This window comes from Drosophila sulfurigaster, chromosome X, assembly GCF_023558435.1.
Source record: "Drosophila sulfurigaster albostrigata strain 15112-1811.04 chromosome X, ASM2355843v2, whole genome shotgun sequence".
Lineage (NCBI taxonomy): Eukaryota > Metazoa > Arthropoda > Insecta > Diptera > Drosophilidae > Drosophila > Drosophila sulfurigaster.
This window is the reverse complement of record NC_084885.1, coordinates 26,176,383-26,194,287: the sequence shown is the minus strand read 5'-3', so window position 1 is coordinate 26,194,287 and position 17,905 is coordinate 26,176,383. Positions and strand designations below refer to the sequence as shown.

The 17,905-nt window shown below is 33.0% G+C and overlaps 1 long non-coding RNA gene across 2 annotated transcripts in view; it reads left to right on the top strand.

Annotated features, from left to right (window-relative positions):
- The window catches only part of LOC133848038 (uncharacterized), a 61,163-nt gene extending 44,021 nt beyond the window's left edge, over window positions 1-17,142 (top strand). For both annotated transcript variants that reach the window (XR_009895211.1, XR_009895212.1), the window contains 2 exons: window positions 4,878-4,934; window positions 17,114-17,142. This is a non-coding gene — a long non-coding RNA (uncharacterized LOC133848038). The remainder of the gene's footprint in view (window positions 1-4,877; window positions 4,935-17,113) is intronic.
- Window positions 17,143-17,905: the final 763 nt, after the last annotated feature.

Sequence of the window (17,905 nt, the reverse complement as noted above, 5' to 3'; positions counted from 1 at the left end):
TGGAATGTTATAATAAATTCCGGTATTCATTTCGTTTGTCCGGTAGAATGAATGATAATTGCTATAAATAAAAATAGAATTTTCTGTAGTAAATTTGAATTCTGCACCACGGTGCTTGGCATAGTATGCGGTGCACTATGTGAGTATTTTTGCAGCGACTTATTTGCGTTGAACAATTAGACAACAACAAAAAAAAAAAACGTGAGCCAAGCTTCGTAGCAGCAGCAGCAGAAGCAGAAGCATCTTTGCTGTGCAGGCGGGGCACAAAGAAGACGCCGTTGCATGGTTTTGATTGTTTGAATTGTCGAATTGGTTTGCTGGTCGATTGTTGGCTCGATTGGTCGATTGTTACAATTGCATTAAATTACGTGCAACTAGCTAAGCTGAAGTCTCTTAAGAGTGACATATCGCATTGCGAACTCATAAAAGGCCATAAATTAGTCACTTAAACGCGGCCGCTCCCGCTTTGATATATCCACAAATGGCATTAGCTTGAATGCCAATATCCAACTATCAAAGTATTCCCAACTATCGCAACTATTCAGCTATCCTCACAAGTGCGCTCTACAGTCTAAGCCACAAGGCTTCTTCTTCTTCTTCTCTTTTCACTGGCTATCTATCACTGCCAATCGTCGTCACTCAAAAAATGCTTTTTCTACTCCTCATTTTCGCCCCCTTTCCCCTTTCTTTCACTGTCTTTTGCTGCTGCTGCTGCTTCTTACATCTAATGATCGGCGCTCGTTCGCTCTAATTGACGCTCGTTGTTTTTTTTTTTCTGCCGTTTTGTTGCTGACGCAGCCAAAGATCATTTGTGGTCAGTTGGGTAATTAACAGTCGTCAACTCCCACTCCCCCGAAACAAAAACAAAACAACAATATGTGGGGCTGTGTTAACTGTTGCACATCATTTTTACAAGCGAAATCAAGATCTATAAACGCATAAATTGGCGTGAAATTGTGGTATTGATTCTATTCATTATCAGCTTATTTTTATGCTAGATTTAGAAGCGGGCCATTGATTGTTTAAACTGTTTCATATATAGAATTGCGAAATTATAAATAGAATAGAAATTGAATATGATTTATTTTTTATTATTCCCGCTACCCATAGAGTAAAAGGGTATGATAACTTTGTGGCTGCAATCAATAGATATAACAGTTATGTATATATATTCTTGATCAGCGTACAACAACCTAGATAATATAGCCATGTACGTCTGTCTGTCCGTCCGTCCACCCGATTGAACACCTAAATCTCAGAGACTGAAAGAGATAGGAGATATACTTCGATTGTTATTAATCAAGATCAAGGCTGTTTAAAAAACATATACAACCCACGGTATATTTTCACTTTATGGTATATTTTGAATGTAGAACAAAATATACCATCAGGTGAAAATATGAATATAAATATATTTTGAATGTAGAACAAAATATACCAAATATGTCCTTTGGTATATTTTAGTATTCTGTGATATTATTTGGTATACTTTAAAAAACGATAAATTAACAATTTCCAGTATAATTTTTGAGTATTTCGGTATATTTTTAAAAATTAATAGATAGCGGGTATCTCACAGTCGAGCACACTCGCAACTGTAGCTTTCTTATTTGTTTATGTACTAAATTTAGAAACGGATTGATTTATTGCTTAAACTGTTTCATATACAATTGCGAAATTAAAAATAGCAGGATCATTTTCATTTATTATAAGTTTTATTAATATTCAGTTATGCCTAAATACCTTAAAAATTAAATTTGGGGCCCTTTGTTTCTTGAGTGAAATTTGTGTTAACGGCAGAATTTTGGAAAGTGTTTGCTATATTTAGCATCTAGCTGTATTTGCAAAAATTCCCTATTTATAAATTTGTCTTTTATATTTGCCGTCCATAAAACTTATAAATATCAATAAGAGCTCATCTTTGAAATATATTTATTTCATATTTTTTTGTTGGCTATTTTTAGCATTGAAATAATGTTTACTGCCGATTTCTTTGACCACATCTTTTTGTTTCGTTCCTTTTCCGTTTTTTTTTTCTGTTTTGTTTAGCATTGTTTGCTTCTATTTTTGGTCAGCGAGCTCGAGCCACGGCGGCAATCAGCAAATTAAGAATGTATAACAACTGTTATTAGATATGGCAGCTACATGGAATATATACGAGTAATTTTCTTTGCACAAATCTTTTGTTGTTTTTGTTGTTGCCTTTTTGCACAAATTATTGTTATTTTATGTCTGCATTCATTCACAAATTGTTTTTGGCGCTTTCGTTGTTGTTCTTGTTGTTCTTGTTGTTGCTTTATACTCTGTGCATACATTTTTTGTTAGCTCCTCGTTTTTTTTGTGTTTTACGTTGCGCAAAGACGACTTTGTTGGCTCTGGGTTTCTTCTTCTGAGTGAAGAGTTTGTCTGGAAAATGCTCAAGCATTAGAGGAATTTGGATTGTCTGCTTAGAGCAGAGTTAGGCCGACATGTGTTTGGTTGAATGTTTTTTTTGGGTGGCTTATAGAGATGTTTGAGAAATTTGCCGTGCAAGCTCAGATATATGTATATATGTATTTTTTTTTTTGATAGTTTGCATTATCTTTTAGGTGCACTTTAAATTTTTGCATTTTTCATCAATATGAGTTTGTATGTTGGTTGAATTGTTTTTTTTTGTTCAATTTATAAAATTGGATTCCTCATTATAAAACATGCTTTTTAATATTTAAAACCATTTTTATTTAACACAATGAAAAGCATAATTTCATTTATAATAATTTTGTGTAATTTAAAATTGTTTTTTCGTGCAGCGTAATCCTAAAACAGCCAAGTAAATATAATTACTTTATAAGCATGATGTCAAAATTAAACTGAAAGGGTTTATTCTTAAATCAAGATCAAAATTCTACAAAAATGGTAGATTATTTAATCTTGAAGTTTATAATCTTGTTTCAATAATGGAAAAATTTCAAAATTAAACCAAGTAGGCAAAATCTTAAATCTAGATTAAACTTTATAACTCTTCAATCTAGAATAAAACATTCTTCAATCAAGATGAATACTATAAGATTTGTTTAACCTAAAAATCTTATTTTACGATTATTTTTCTTTTAAGATCGAAAAAAATCTTAAATCAAGATTTGCAATCTTCTTTTCAATGTAGATTCTTTCTTCTTTCTGTAAAGTTAGAAGTCATGAATTTTAGGGGATATACATATGCCCTTGTTCCATCTTTTATATATTATATTATTTATTATTTTATTTTTATAAGTATTCTCATCGAGTATTTCAAAGTGTTTGTAGCGCATATTCGTAGTGAGTGATGCCGAATTTTTTTGGTCGCAAGTTGCCTGCAGATTTGCAGTTCATTGACTGACTGTCTGACTGGTTAGGCCCAACTAAAACTACCATATAATTCCGACTCGGACTCTGACTTGGGACTGTGACTGAGACTGAGACTGGGACCAGGCTATCTGGGCACTGAGTAAGCTGACTAAGTGAATGAGTCGTATCATTGTCGTTGTCTTTGTTGATGTTGTTGTTGTTGCAGCGCATCACGAGAAATGGAAACGCTCAGTGGGCTTTTTGTTGCTGTTGCTGCTGTTGTTTTTGGCAAAAAAGGCGAAATTTATAAAAGATAAATAAGCGTGATTTTCGAGACATAGCCACACACACACTAAAAGACACACACTGACACACACAAAGACGTAAGTCCAGCATCTTGAGAGTTGGGAACAAGTTGAAAGTTAAAATGACTAATGATTTAATGTGTTTGGAAATTAGTTAGTTCGTTTCTTGGCTCTTTGGGGAGTAAGTTTACTAGTAGTAGGATGTGTGGCTCATAAATTTAAAGAAGTGAATACCCTGTAGAAGGTAAAACTAAAGGAATATACATTGATACTGATACAATGATACACGTTTTCAAAAAAAAAACACTTTAAGAACCAATTCTTAAATCTAAGAATAGTTGTCTAAAAAATGGCAAATTGTCAAAAAGAAAACCCAAAACTTTTAGATTAAAGTTAAAAAATTCTATATTGCATCGAAATTTATATAAAGTTTTTATCAAGCTTTGAGTGAAAAAAGATAAATATATATAACGTAATATTTGTTTGATCTTATTTATAATAAGATTTTCGGTTATAAAACTCTAAGATTTTTTGCTTTTTATTAATAAGAACTTAAGTCTTATATAAAATGAGCTTGAAATCAAGATGTGTGTTCTATCATTAGCAATATTATGTTCTTAATTGAGTTTAGAAACCAGATATTAAGAACAAATTCTTGATTTTAGATTTTTTGTTTCTGGGTACAGAATGGAAATTAAATTTAAGAAAAAGGATTAAAAAATTAAGGGAGAAAACAATATATGAAGATTTATTACATATTTAGCTAAATAATAAAACAAAAAGATTATTTTACTACTAACTTTAACCAAATAACTTTTCCAATCAATCAACTGTACAGGGTATCTTGCAGAGCATTTCGTATACTGTAAATCTTTGTGGAATGCAATTTCAGTTTCAATTTTAATTGAATTTCTTAAATTACATTCAAATGATTCCGCTTTTATAGCACTCGGCGATATGATTATAAACAATAATTATGAAACGAGTTGGCAACAATTTTATTTTATTTCATTTGGTTTTTTTATGCGATCTTGTCGGCTGTCGGCTGTCGCGCAATTGCCGTTTGCCGTTTCCTTATTCGCATTTATTTTTCTTTTTGGCCCCCATCTTCTCCTCTTAACCGTATTGGCTTTAATTATATTTAAGTATAATTATAATTAGCAGCCGTTTCTTACATGACTTCTCGCTCTTTCATTAGCTACTCGGACGGCTTATTTATTTTTTATTATTTTTCGTTTTTTTTTTTCTTTTTGCTTTTTATGATTTCAGGTTCAATTTGAAACTGATTTAGGAAGTCAAAGCCGACGTTACGCTCGACAGCATAAAGTAAGTGCTCGTTTTTTTTATAGTAGTATGCGAGAACTTCTCGCTTGATCACTCGAAGAACGATTTAGGTGTTTAAACGCCAATTGAGAATTATTGTAAATTGTGTTTACAGTTGTTTGCCAGTTGTCCGTTTACATTCCGTCACATGTTAATGATAATCGTCTTGACAATTTATTTATAATGTTTTTAATTGTATTAAGAGCGACTAAATGCATAATTTAAATGCCGATTAAAATACCTCGGCAGTAGTCAATACTTAATGAATGCAAAAGCAATCATTCTACTACAAACTTTCATTCACTTCGATCCATGAAGTTTACATCACATCTCAGAGAGTGTTGCCCCCGTATAAGCTTTAGTTTGTTGTTTTATTTTTTTATGACTGGTCCTAAACTCAATTGTCCATTTGGTACAATCTGTGGTAGTATCTGTTTGTTTTTAATTGCGACCGTTAGGAAAACGTCGAACTTTAGTCTTAAGTCGCGTTTGTTACCGTTCTGATTGGCTGCCAATTTTGCTCAGGGGGGAATTCGCATTAATTGAGTTGTTCTTTTGCTTTCGCAAAAGGCTTCTCAAAAAACCGCCGACACACACACACGCACACACACAATGACGCATCGCATTGCGCGTCTGATTGAAAGCGGCTTAAATTAGAACAGTTAGAGCCAATACGATTTGCACAAGTTGAGCGAAATCATTTTTGTGTGCGGCTTCTAATTGAAATTGTCTTTAATTGCGCTCAAGTTGCGTTGTAATGTTGATTCTTTTTTTTAAGTACACTTGTGCTGAAATTTTCAGAATAGCTGCTGAAGGTATTTCTGAAATGTATTGTAATCAATTATAAAATTTTTAATTTTCAATTCTGCTTAACATGTAGATAAGGTTTATCAAAAATATTCTATTCGATTAACTAAGATATTTATTGTATATATTTATATAAGCAAACATATTTTATTTGAAAATTCAGAGTTTTAAGTGCTACTTTTCCACTTTAAAAAATGTTATGAAAGGAATAATTAAATATGGTTGAGAATCTCGTATATTTTGTAGTCTGGTATATTTTGAATGTATTAGCATATCGATATACCCATTCTGGCATCTACATATGCATAGTATTTTTCGGTATATTAAGGTGGTTTATAAATTTGGTATATTCTATTAATAATATATCGATATACTCATTCAAGCCATTGGAGTATTTTTAGTATCTTTTCGGTATATTTAATTGGTATATTATTTTGGCATAATCTATTAATAATACATTGGTATACCCATTCTAGACTTTGGCATATTTCAGTATTTTTTGGTATATTAATTTGGTATATTCTATAATTAATGTATCGACATACCCATTCTAAACATTGGTATATTTGTAGTATCTTAACGGTATATTAATTTGGTATATTCTATTAATAATATGTCGATATACCCATTCTACCCCTGTGCATATATTAAGTATTTTTTAGTATATTTATTTAGTATATTAATTTGGTATATTCTTTTAAAAATTGCATTCTCATTTCCTAGAATTGCCAGTTAAGATATTTTAAATATATTTGACAGCAATTTGAAAATTCAAGTAACTTCAAGTACAGGAAATTACAGGTGAATTCTTGTAATTTGTTTTTTTCGCATAACTACGAGACACTTGATTCTCTTTTATATGGTATTTCAAAGGGTATTGTGGCGAGTGTAGCGAACGTGTATAAATTGTAGATAGTTTTACAATGAACATCCGTTAAGCGCATTTTCTGTTCTTCTCTCGCACTCAGCTTATGAATTTATTGTTGTATTAGTATTTCTCTTACTTGTATTTTGTTTTTTTGACACAAACGCATTAATTAAACAATTCACGTGTGAATTTCCTGGCCGGACATTGTCTCTGCCTCGCTCTCTCTCTCTCTCTCTCTCTCTCTATCTGTCTCTCTTTAACATCCGCCTCTGTTATCGATAGGCAATTTTTAGAGTTGAGGCAATTAAACAGCACTTGATCTTGATCATAGACTTTCGTCTTATGCCCAAAATAAGTATTATCAACGGGGTTTTGTTCTTTGTACAGAGAGCGTAAAAAAGCCAAGAAAAAAAAACGTTTCGCTTTATTTTAGTTTATGGGCTGCCAATAACCGAGCTCAAGGCCAAGGCCTTGAAGTTGGCAGACAACGTGAAACTAACGAAGCCACAAAACAGCCGAAAGATTCGTGTGTGTTCATTAACTTCTAAGCGGGCAACAACTACCCCACAACAACACACACACAACAAAACACACGCACAATAAGACGAGCTAATGCCACGCATCGTCCGATTTTGTGCGGTTTTTTTTTCGCTTTTGCGTTTTTTTTTTCATTGTTGTTCAGTTTCGACTTCGGCTTCCCCCTTTTTGCGCCAACCAAACAAAAGTGCCGTTTGTGCGTGACTTCACAGTTCGCTTCTCCGCTCGCTCTCCGCTCTTCCTTCTTTTGAAAATTGAAAATCATGTTCCACCTTAAGAAACATCAATCAAAAAAGATGTTTGTTCTAATTGGCTCAACTTTATCTCTGACTACCCCAGCTGACATCAGTTAAATGTTCCCAGTTGCCAGTTCCCAATTTATTTCCCATTCCAATTTCACAATTCAAACTTAGATCGAAAGCTCAGCGAATACCGGAAGTTGCTGAAAATGCAAATGAATTTCGTATTAGCACGCAAAAAATATGTTACTATTGTCAAATGAAGAGACACTGAATGAGCATAGCACAAAATTTAATACAGAGCAAAGCTGAGCTTTAATGAACTTGAGCTTTCAGCTTGAAGTGTTTTGAACTTTGCTTTGAGTATTGTCCACGCACTTTTTATATGATTGCCAAATTTTTAATAAGCTAACAAATGAATATTTGAATTCAATTTGCAAAGAATAATAAACTAAACTCATTTGTGTATTTTAATATTTTTTTCTAAAATAGGTTATTACAATAACAAAAAATAATCAGGTGGGTAAAAGGATAGTAACAAAATGCACCTAAAATAAAGGGATTTATTTGCTTTGTTGTTAGTTTGAGGTTTGGCTTAAATATTTTTATTATTTTATTAAAATTACAAATACAATTCCTTATTGCATTGAGCTGAGACAGAACGACTTTAGGCTAGTATATATTCCTATAATGTGTTATAAAGCTACTGCTGTTGCAATTGTATTGGTTCAATAAGTTAATAAAGCTGTAAAATAAAAAAAGATTATTTAATAATTAGATGCAATTGATGTTATTACGCATTTTCAAAGGCAGTCGAACCATGTAATACGCTTCCAAAGAACCCTAAAAAAGAATAACAACTAAGAAAGCTACAATCGAGTGGGCTCGACTGTGAGATACCCGCTACTCATTGCGAATAATAGCAAAACAGTTCGGTATTAATTAATTAACAAATATACTAAATTAATATACCAAAAAATACTAAAAATACTAAAGACTATGTGTGGTATATTGATGAGTTATATTATAAATAAAATATACAATGAAGAGTAAAATATACCAGATTATACCATTAAGTGTAAAATATACCAGATTGTACCAGAAATCGTTTCGGCTCTTGATGTTGTTTGCCTGTCAGCACAAAGTTATAGCACCCTTCTACCCTATGTGTAGCGGGTATAAAAATCCATCTGCTGTTGCATGAGATGAACTTGCGTAGCACAATTATATACTAAGAATATGTATATATAGTAAATATATATAGTCGAGTGTGAGTATTCAAGTTGTTTAAACTGCCGCAGAACATGCGAAACTCTCACGCAACAGAGCAAGACACAGAAAACAGAAGAGAGAGAGAGAGAGAGAGAGACAGGAGAGAGAGCGAAGCATCCGCAGAAGACAATAATAATAACAAATAGCGAGAGGAAGAATTGAAGAAGAAGAATGCGTGTAAACATAATAAATTTCAATGTCACTTACACTTGATTTATACGCAGCAGCAATGCCAAAGAAAGCCCAAGAATTTTTGCAATAAAAGAAATGAAGAAATAAAGAAGCAAAAAAAAAAAAGGAAAACAAAAAAGAAATAAAGCCCTTGTGAATGTTCACTGGGCGTAAAGCATAAATCCAGAAATCTAATCAAATCAAAATCTAATTACTTCCTCATTGATTTGGAGAGGTGCTGAAAGAAAAAGTGCAACAACTGAAATGAAATTAAATAAAGCAAAAGAAACAGAAATATAAAGAACATACAAAAAAGAAGGCATTAGCGGAATAATAAGGCGCGAACAAAAGCTCAATGCGCCATAGCAGCAGCCATCGAGCGTAAAGCAGACGACGGTGCAGAAAGCATCTTAAACGAGTTAGAACCAAAAACAACAACAAAACAACAATACAACACTAACAATAACAAAAGCAACAACACAGATAACAACAACAATGGGCCAATCTTGTGCAGCTACTTGTGGGGAGGAGAAAACATTGTATGCAAAAGACAGAATTCGAAATGAAAACAGCGACGACTGCAAAAGAATTGCAGAGAATCAAATGCAACTGCAACTAAGACTGCTGACAGCACATCAAATACTCTATGCAAGGAGTTAAAGTTGTGACTAGAGAATGATTTAGAGAAAAATGCAATATGATAAAAAAATTACGCTCGATTGAGCAACTTTGATTGTAATCTTAGAATTTAAAATAAAGTAAATTAATGTAGGAATATCAAAAAAAATAAATGGAGTTAAAACATTTCATTAGCGGGATATTAGAATTAAAACAGAATACTAGTTTCTGTTTTTTAGAAAAGGATTATAAATAAATAGTTTATATTCAATAATGTTGGCTAAGCATCTGGTGTTCTAGCTTTCATCTGGGTATCAATAGTTTGATTTAATCCGTTTTGAAGTTAAAGTCAGGCAACTGAATACAACTACTTTATACAGTTTTAATACATCGAAAAAATTGTGTTAGAATTAAATTACATCAAAGTCATAAAATAAAATAACACACAACGCATTCAAGGTCTAAGGCAATGGGAGAAATACATTTGAAAAGTGTTTTGTTGTGGCTTAAATTTATAGATTAAAACTAAGGAAAACTGACATAAAATACTATATGTGTTAACGCTGCAAATCTTTTAAGCAAACTTTAGTTAAGGGGAATAAGTAAGTTCTCAAAGTAATACTAAAATATAAACGAAATATTCTTTGAACTGCTATTTTTGAAGAAAAGTGCTGCAAAAAGAGAAGCAATTGATTACATAAACTATGTGTGTTGTAATTTACAATAGCTTAAATTTATACATTAAATTGATTAAGTATGGAAAAGTTACTAAAACATGTAACGTTAGTTGGGAGGGGGAAATATGTAAGTTCTAAAATACAACTTCAAAATAATATTGTAGTATTGTTTCTGAATAAAAGTTTCTGAGCGAAACGATAAGCAATTGAAAATTTCGCCAAGTGTTTTGCAGTCTTGGGGCGACTCCCTTGAGGGCAGAGCATTAAGAATTACAATGTTACATTTTAATGGGGCATTTGTGGCCAAAAATGGACAAGTTGTTGGCGTCATTGTTGTTCTTGTTTTTGTAGCTGTTGCTGTTTACCTTTACTATTGTTGTTGTTGTTGTCGCTGAGCTCTAGCAGAGGGGTGAAAAGGTAAAAAAAAAACACACTTGTTGCTCATTTGATTGCAATTGTTATACAAAGAGCTTTCATTGTAATAATAAAAGCAAAACAATGGCCAAACATGTTGTAGCTACTAGGTGTGTGTGTGTGTGTGTATGTGTGTATGTGTATTTGGGTGTGAGTGTGTGTTTAGTCTGGCATGATAATGATGTTCAGCAACGCCAACGCCAGCGCTGACTGCCTGCCTGCTGCTATTTTTCTGTTGTTGTTTTGTCTTTTTTTGAGTTCTCGCCCCCTCGACGCTTTTTGCGCCTTTTGCAGCAGCAACATTCACACGAACTTTAGCACTTGAAGCAGCAGCAGCAACAACAACAACAAGAACAACACCAACAAACAGCAGTTGTTATTATTGCAAATCTCGGACAATAGTTGACTGCACAGAACAACAAACACTGCGTAAAATCTATTTCCATTTCAATACGTAGCAAAAGTATTCAGTATTTTTTTTTTTTTCTACTGTCACGCTGCTCTGCACAGAACCGCTAGATAGAACCGCAAAGGTGCGATAGAGATAGCTAGCTGAATTCGTAATTGACTTGAATATTGTCGGAGCTTGTTTAATTACTGAAATTTGTTCAAGCAATGTTCTGCGATGTTTTAGTGAATCGATAGACGAAGTCGCATCTTCATCATCATCTCTCGCTCTCTCTTTCTCTGCTTAAGCTGTGTTTGTTGGCCACGGTTAATGAGTTTGTTCTGTCCGGGATGACAAACTCGTTGAAGTTGACGTTGACTCTAACTCTGACTCTGACTCGGACGATGGCGATTTGTTTACCATTTAGATTAATGAACCACAGCTTGGTATGCAGGTTAATTAAGAGCTTAATGTAGTTGTAGTTGGGCCAAGCTAAGAAATGATTTGTGTTGAGTTGAGTTAAGGCACATGTCAGTCATTAGATTTGCATATCCCAATAGGAAACGACAAGCTGCCAAGTGTGATCAAAACTACTTCGAGATGCTAGCGTAAAGTAAACACTGTAAATTTTCTGTTGAAACATAGGAGAAAAGTTCTAGCAGATTTTCAACAGAAGAGAAGAAACCGATTTGTTTTTGTTTATTTTGTGTTATAATATTTCTTTACTAATTGAAGTATTTTTTGTCATTTGTCCACATTGTTTGGTGTTTTTTATATATTTTCATACTAATTTTTGTTTGTATAAAATATTCTGTTTCTACGGTTTTCTTAAAATTGTTTTATTCATTCTTTTTTATTTATTTATTTTCTATATTTTCGGCTTAAATATTAATTATAATTCCACAAAAATACTTCTAATCAAATTAAACTTTAGATTGTTCTTCTCTATAAAGTGTTCACTGTACACGCAAGTTAACAAATGAAATTTCTGCAAAATATTTATGCGAAATTCATAACTAGAACTCTTTGTTTCACATGCTCATTTAACGCTCGCAGGTCATACACACACACACACAAACACACAAAATCACATTTGCTTGCTCAAATTCAAGTTCGTTGCCTAAGTCTTTTGTTTATGTCACAGCTGATTGCCGCTTTTTTTTAGTTGTGTTTTTTTTTTGTTGTTGTTTTTGGCAACTCTTTGCGGTTCACCTCAGTTCACTACAGTTAGACACCAGCTGCCGGGTGCTGTCCCCCTTCCCCCTCCCTCTCCGCCTCTTAAGTGCCTCGCTTTGCCTTGTTTATTACGCGCTCTAGACATTCAAGTTGCTCGCTCACTCACTTGACTCGTAAGCACTCACACACACAGAGCGTACAAGTTCTAATGAAATTTGTCAATAAAAATTCGCAGAATTTCGTACAACAACAGAAGCAGCAGCAAACCCATAAAAAGCGAGTAAACAGCAGCAGCAAAGGCAGCGGCAACAAAATGAATTGTAAACAAGCGAACGCCTTTGTTGTTGCTTTGTCGAATCAAATTTACTTTTTTACCGTTTTCAGCGAAAGGAAGATACAAACACGAATACGAATACGAATATCAACAGCGACAACAGAAACGCAAATTAAACACAAATAAATACTTATATGAATTTATATAGTATACGCAAAAAAAAGTATGAGCAACAAAAGTGGGACAGAAATAGAACATGATTTTATTATTATTTTATTTCGATTTAAACACAAAAAAAAAACATTTTTTAAAAGTAAAAATTTACAAATTTTATATTTCACCAATTTGCACATTTTTATAATTTTGAAAAATATGTCTAAGACACAAATAAATACTGTATTGACTATAGTAATAAGGTAAGAAGAAAGTATGCGAAATAATAAATGATTTTTGAACAGAAATAAATATTATGTAAAATAAAATATGAGCACAAAATAGAGACAGCAATAGAACATGATTTTATTATTATTATTGTCCAAATTTCTTATTTTCTTAATTTACAAATTTACTGAGAAATGTTTTTGTACTTTATAAAGTTACTATAATTGTTGTAGCAAATATAGATTATTATTATTATTATTTTATTGAAATAACGAATGCAATTTCTTATAGCAATGAGATGAGACAGAGTCAAGGCCTTTAGAATAAATTATAAAAGATTTTGTTATATTTATTTTTTTTTGATAAATTTCTCAAATTTCAGAAATTCATAAATTTTGATAATTTCTGCAAAATCATTATTGCGTCATGAAACTGCTTTTTTATGGGATATTTTTTTTGCTCATAATGTTTAAAATAAATTCGATGCTCAATTTCATTTCTTTTTTTTTATTGCTTACGCTTAACAATAAAAATGAATTGATTTATTGCAACTTTTATGTGCCAAGAATAGAATAGAATTCGCGAGAAACAAAAGCACATAAATGCATCTTTTTTAATTTCGAATGAGAAATGAATGAATTGAATGTATTGAATGTATTCACAAGCCCGCCCACACATAATGTTTATCGTAGCGCATAATTTGCTGTGCAAACGTCAGCAAATTGGCCAAAAAAAATCAAAGATAAATACTTGTATGCATATATGAGTTGCGTTCCGAGTCCAGTTTTCGAGTTCATTGCGATTCAGTCTTGACTTCGACTGCGAGTGCGAGTTGAGTTGATTCGAGTATGTGGACCACTCAGTCATTGTCATTGTCATTGTCAAAGAATTTTATTTTTGGCTTATTTACTTTAGGATATGCACGCAAAAAAAAAATAAAATAAATAAAACTGGTTAAACGTGAGAAATGTAGGCGTCTCCACATGCCTTTCTCTCTGTTCTCCCCCCCTTCTATTCTCTCTCTCTTTCTCTCGCTTACTTTTTCTCTGATGAGTAACTCAAGTAGCCAAGGGGAAGGGGGAGGAAGGCCACCAAAGATGATGCTGTCTGTTGAAAACAATGCAATTCGCTGTTCAATCTCTAATTCAAAACTGTGTCATGAAATGCCTATTTAATGCCCACACTCACACACACACACACTCACACTCACATACATACACACAGCTGCACGAAGATATGATTAAGCCTTTTGTCTCCATGGAGATTGCTCTAAAGCTTACCCTACGCTTGAGAGTAAAGTGAAGTCGCTTCAGAGTTTAAAGCGGCAGCATGTCAATAGAATATTTTCGTTTTTATAAATAAATTTATTTTTATATTCATAACTAGCTGCCTTATTTTGGTATTTACTTTTAATTGATTTAATTTTAATAAGTTTTAAGTTAAATTTTTTCGGATTTTTCGAAAAGACATTTTTTTGGTAATTAGTTTGGAGTAACTCTATATATAAATTAGAATTGTTCTTTTCTTTTATTTTTTGATAGTTATTGAAAAGTTATTAATCTAAGTCGATTCTTGGTACATGCAATAATAACTACAGATTAATCGAAGCTATTTAGCTGACAATCTGGTATATTTTGAATTAGCAATATACCAAATATAGCTTTCGATATATTTTAGTATTTTTGCGGTATATTTGTAGAATACGGTTTTATCAAAAATTGGTAACGAATGTACAAACCATCGCTGCATTTGAGTATTATTGCGGTATATATTTGGTATATTTTCGGTATATTTATAGAATATGGTTTTATTAAAAGTGGATAGCAAATATATCATATATTTTGGTATTTGCGGTATACTTTAGCTATACGTATATATAGCATTCGATTTTATTAAAAATGGGTATCTGGTATTTTTATTTTAGTATTTTTGGGATAAATTTTTGGTATATTTGTAGAATATTTTATTCATAATGTGTGTATTCACTTGACTGTAGGTTTCTTACTTTTTGTGTGTAATTTAGAACTAATATCTCACTCAGTTTTGCTTGAAATTGTTCTGGGACAGACAATTGTAGCACTGGCATGCTAAACATTGTGTTATTATCCACATATATACAATATAGAGTGTATAAACGTTGGTGGTATTCATGAAGGCGCATTCGTTGCATTTTCTTGAGATTAATTATTTATGCATTTAACGCGATGAAAACATTAAAAATGCAATGCAATGCAACCGAAAAGGGTGTGTCCGGGCTAGAGAGAGACACTGTAGCAATGGGCTGGTGTGATCTGTTTAAGGGAGGTAGGGGGAAAGAGTAAAGCGGGGGGAGACAAAGGGGGAGGCAAGTGGTTGCTGCTTGCGACTCCCACGACATTGGCTTTGGTGTGGTGTGAATAGCGCAATGAATGCATCAAAAGCTGCCACAACAACAGCGACAAGTGTCGAGAGTGTGTGTGTGTGTGTCTATGTGTGTGTGGTGTTCATGATGAACTCATGGAATAATTATCCTATGAATGAGCAGTTTGCATGATCATTGCCAAAGCTTCCGCTTTTGTTTTTTGCGCTCAAGTGAATTTCGCTTGTTCTTCTCATTGTTGTTGTTGTTGCTTATTGTTGTTGCTGCTTGTTGCTTGTTGTGGTTGCTGTTGGTTGCTTCTTTGCAATTACGCTATGAAAATGCTGCATTTAAAAGGCATTTTCTTATGTCATAGCCAAGTTGTTCGAGAGACTCTTAGTTAGTCAGAATATTCCAACTAATTCAACTCGACACTCAAAATACTGAATGTAATTCAACGCTTAAATGTACCCTGTGTTTTTTCCGAGCAAAAGGGAGGTTCGATTTTTGATTGATGACATCTTAAACATGGAAACAATTAAGGGATATCAATTTGTATTAACCTCATTGTTTGAGATTTTTGTAAACGAGTTGATTGCTGTTTTGGTTTTACTCACAATGAATAACAGGTATCTCACAGTCGAGCATACTTTAGCTTCTTTGTTTGTTAAAATTTGATTTTGGCAGCTCTTTGTATTTATTAATTAGTTTTTAAATATATTTATGACTATTTTTTGTTTATATGCAATATTTTCCATTCGAAATATTTGATATTATTAAATACCACAATTTACTTGTTGTACTTTGACTTAAAAATAGATTTCTTTTAATTAGTCTGTTAGTCACCTGTAATTCTATGTTGTATTGTTGCAACTGAACAACTTTACAGGGAATAACTTAATTCTTTTTAGACAGTCAGTTGAAGGGGGGAAGAGAGATATGGAGGTAGAAGAAGAGAAGAGTTAGGGCCTAAAATACTGTAGATATTTTCTCAGGGCCTCGTCAACAATGTTTGTGTGTTTGGCTCTTATGAATTCCGCTCAGCTGTTTTGTTGTTTTGCAGAATTTGGAATTTGAAAATGCAGCAAGAAAAAGTGAGGCAGAAGGAAAAGGGGGACAGAGTTGAGAGCTCTCCAACTTCTCTAAGTGATGCGCATATAAATGTCGAGCAGACAGCACTTGGCCCTCAGCCAGGTTAGCCAAGTTATAGCCAAGTTAGCAGCAGCTAACTTGTTGCATTCCTCTCCAATAAAACTATGCAAAATTATGTGTAGCATTTCAAGTGTTCAGTGTGCTCTGTGTGTGTTTGTATTTTATTATTTGTTGCATTATTTGTTGTATTTTTATATATGTTGAAAATCCAAAAGAAAATCCCAAAACAAGACGCAGGGCATTCGACTTCGACTTCGACTTTAGATTTGGATTTAGTTTTGGTTTTGGCTACGCTGATGATGGAATGCATCTCTATCTCTCTCTCTCTCTCTCTCTTTCACTGTCTCTTTTTCTCCTTCTTCTTATGCGATGAAAAAGTATTATTTATGCAATTATTATTCTTGCATGCAAAATTTTCCAATAACTTGCATTGCCAAGCAGCTGACAAAAGCAAAACTAATCATAAATGCCAAGAGAATATCTTTTTGCTACAGAATTGCATAAGTTAAGGTCCTTATTCGTGTCGAAATTCCACATTCCAACAACTTAGCTCAGACTCAATCGCAAGCTGCAGGTGCAAGAGAACTTCTCTAAAGAACTCTTTTTAGAAATTGTAATCCAAGAAAATGCTAAATTATGTTGTTGGTCAGCATTGCAGTCTATTTTTAATGGTTGCAAAATTCTTTCAGCAAAATTAATCACAGCCTTTTAACAATGGAAGTTTTTAGTTATTCAACTTGGCTTTTAAGGCAAATATTTTGTTTTAAAATAAAATATTATATCTGAAATCTTAATTTACTTAGAAGTTAAGGCTTAAATATTCCACAAATTAAAATTTTATATTTATAATTTAAATTCTTTTCATTGCAGTTTCAATGTACGAAAATTGGTAAAGAAAGTAGAGGAAATATTGTGGGTAAGTCGCATATTAAATATTATATTATTATTCATATATCGTAATTCGAAGTGGCATTAAAATAATGATTAAAATATTAAAAATGGAATATTACATTTTAGTTAAACTGTGATGTAATTTGATTATAACAGAGTTTTTATTGATGTAACACAAAATACATAAAGAAGTTGCATTCAGTTGTCTTTTGAGTTGTGCCCAGAACTTAAGAAGAGACTATAACTTCAAAAAGGATTATATCGATACTTATTGTCGATGTGCAGATGAACACTAGTAGATGATGCCAGATGCATATCCAATAAAGATTGTGTGCTTTTTTGTGTAATTTCTTCCACTTTTTTTCGTTTTTGTTGCGTTTCGTTTTTTGTGCCAATTTTGGCATTTATTTTTGATTGCTCGTGGCCCACTGTGCTGCAGTCTGTTTTGAGTGTGTGTAAATCTTTTGAATCATGCCAAAACCTTTTAATTGCTTTTACGCCTCGATTTGTCTTTTTAGCTCCCCTTCTGCCCCCGCTGCCCCTTTCAGCTCCACTCTCCGCTTTGATCGAGCCAAGCTCAATGAATCAGTGGACAGTTTTGCAATCTGTGAATATATAAAAAACGAGCTTAATGCAGTCTGGCAGTCTGGGGACAAATATCGTTGTGTTGCCCCGAAAATCTGAAACCAAATTCGCCCCCCTCTTCCCCTCTCTCCATCCATCTCTCTCACACTCTTGACCGTTGTTCAAAATCGCAGCGCATTGCGCATA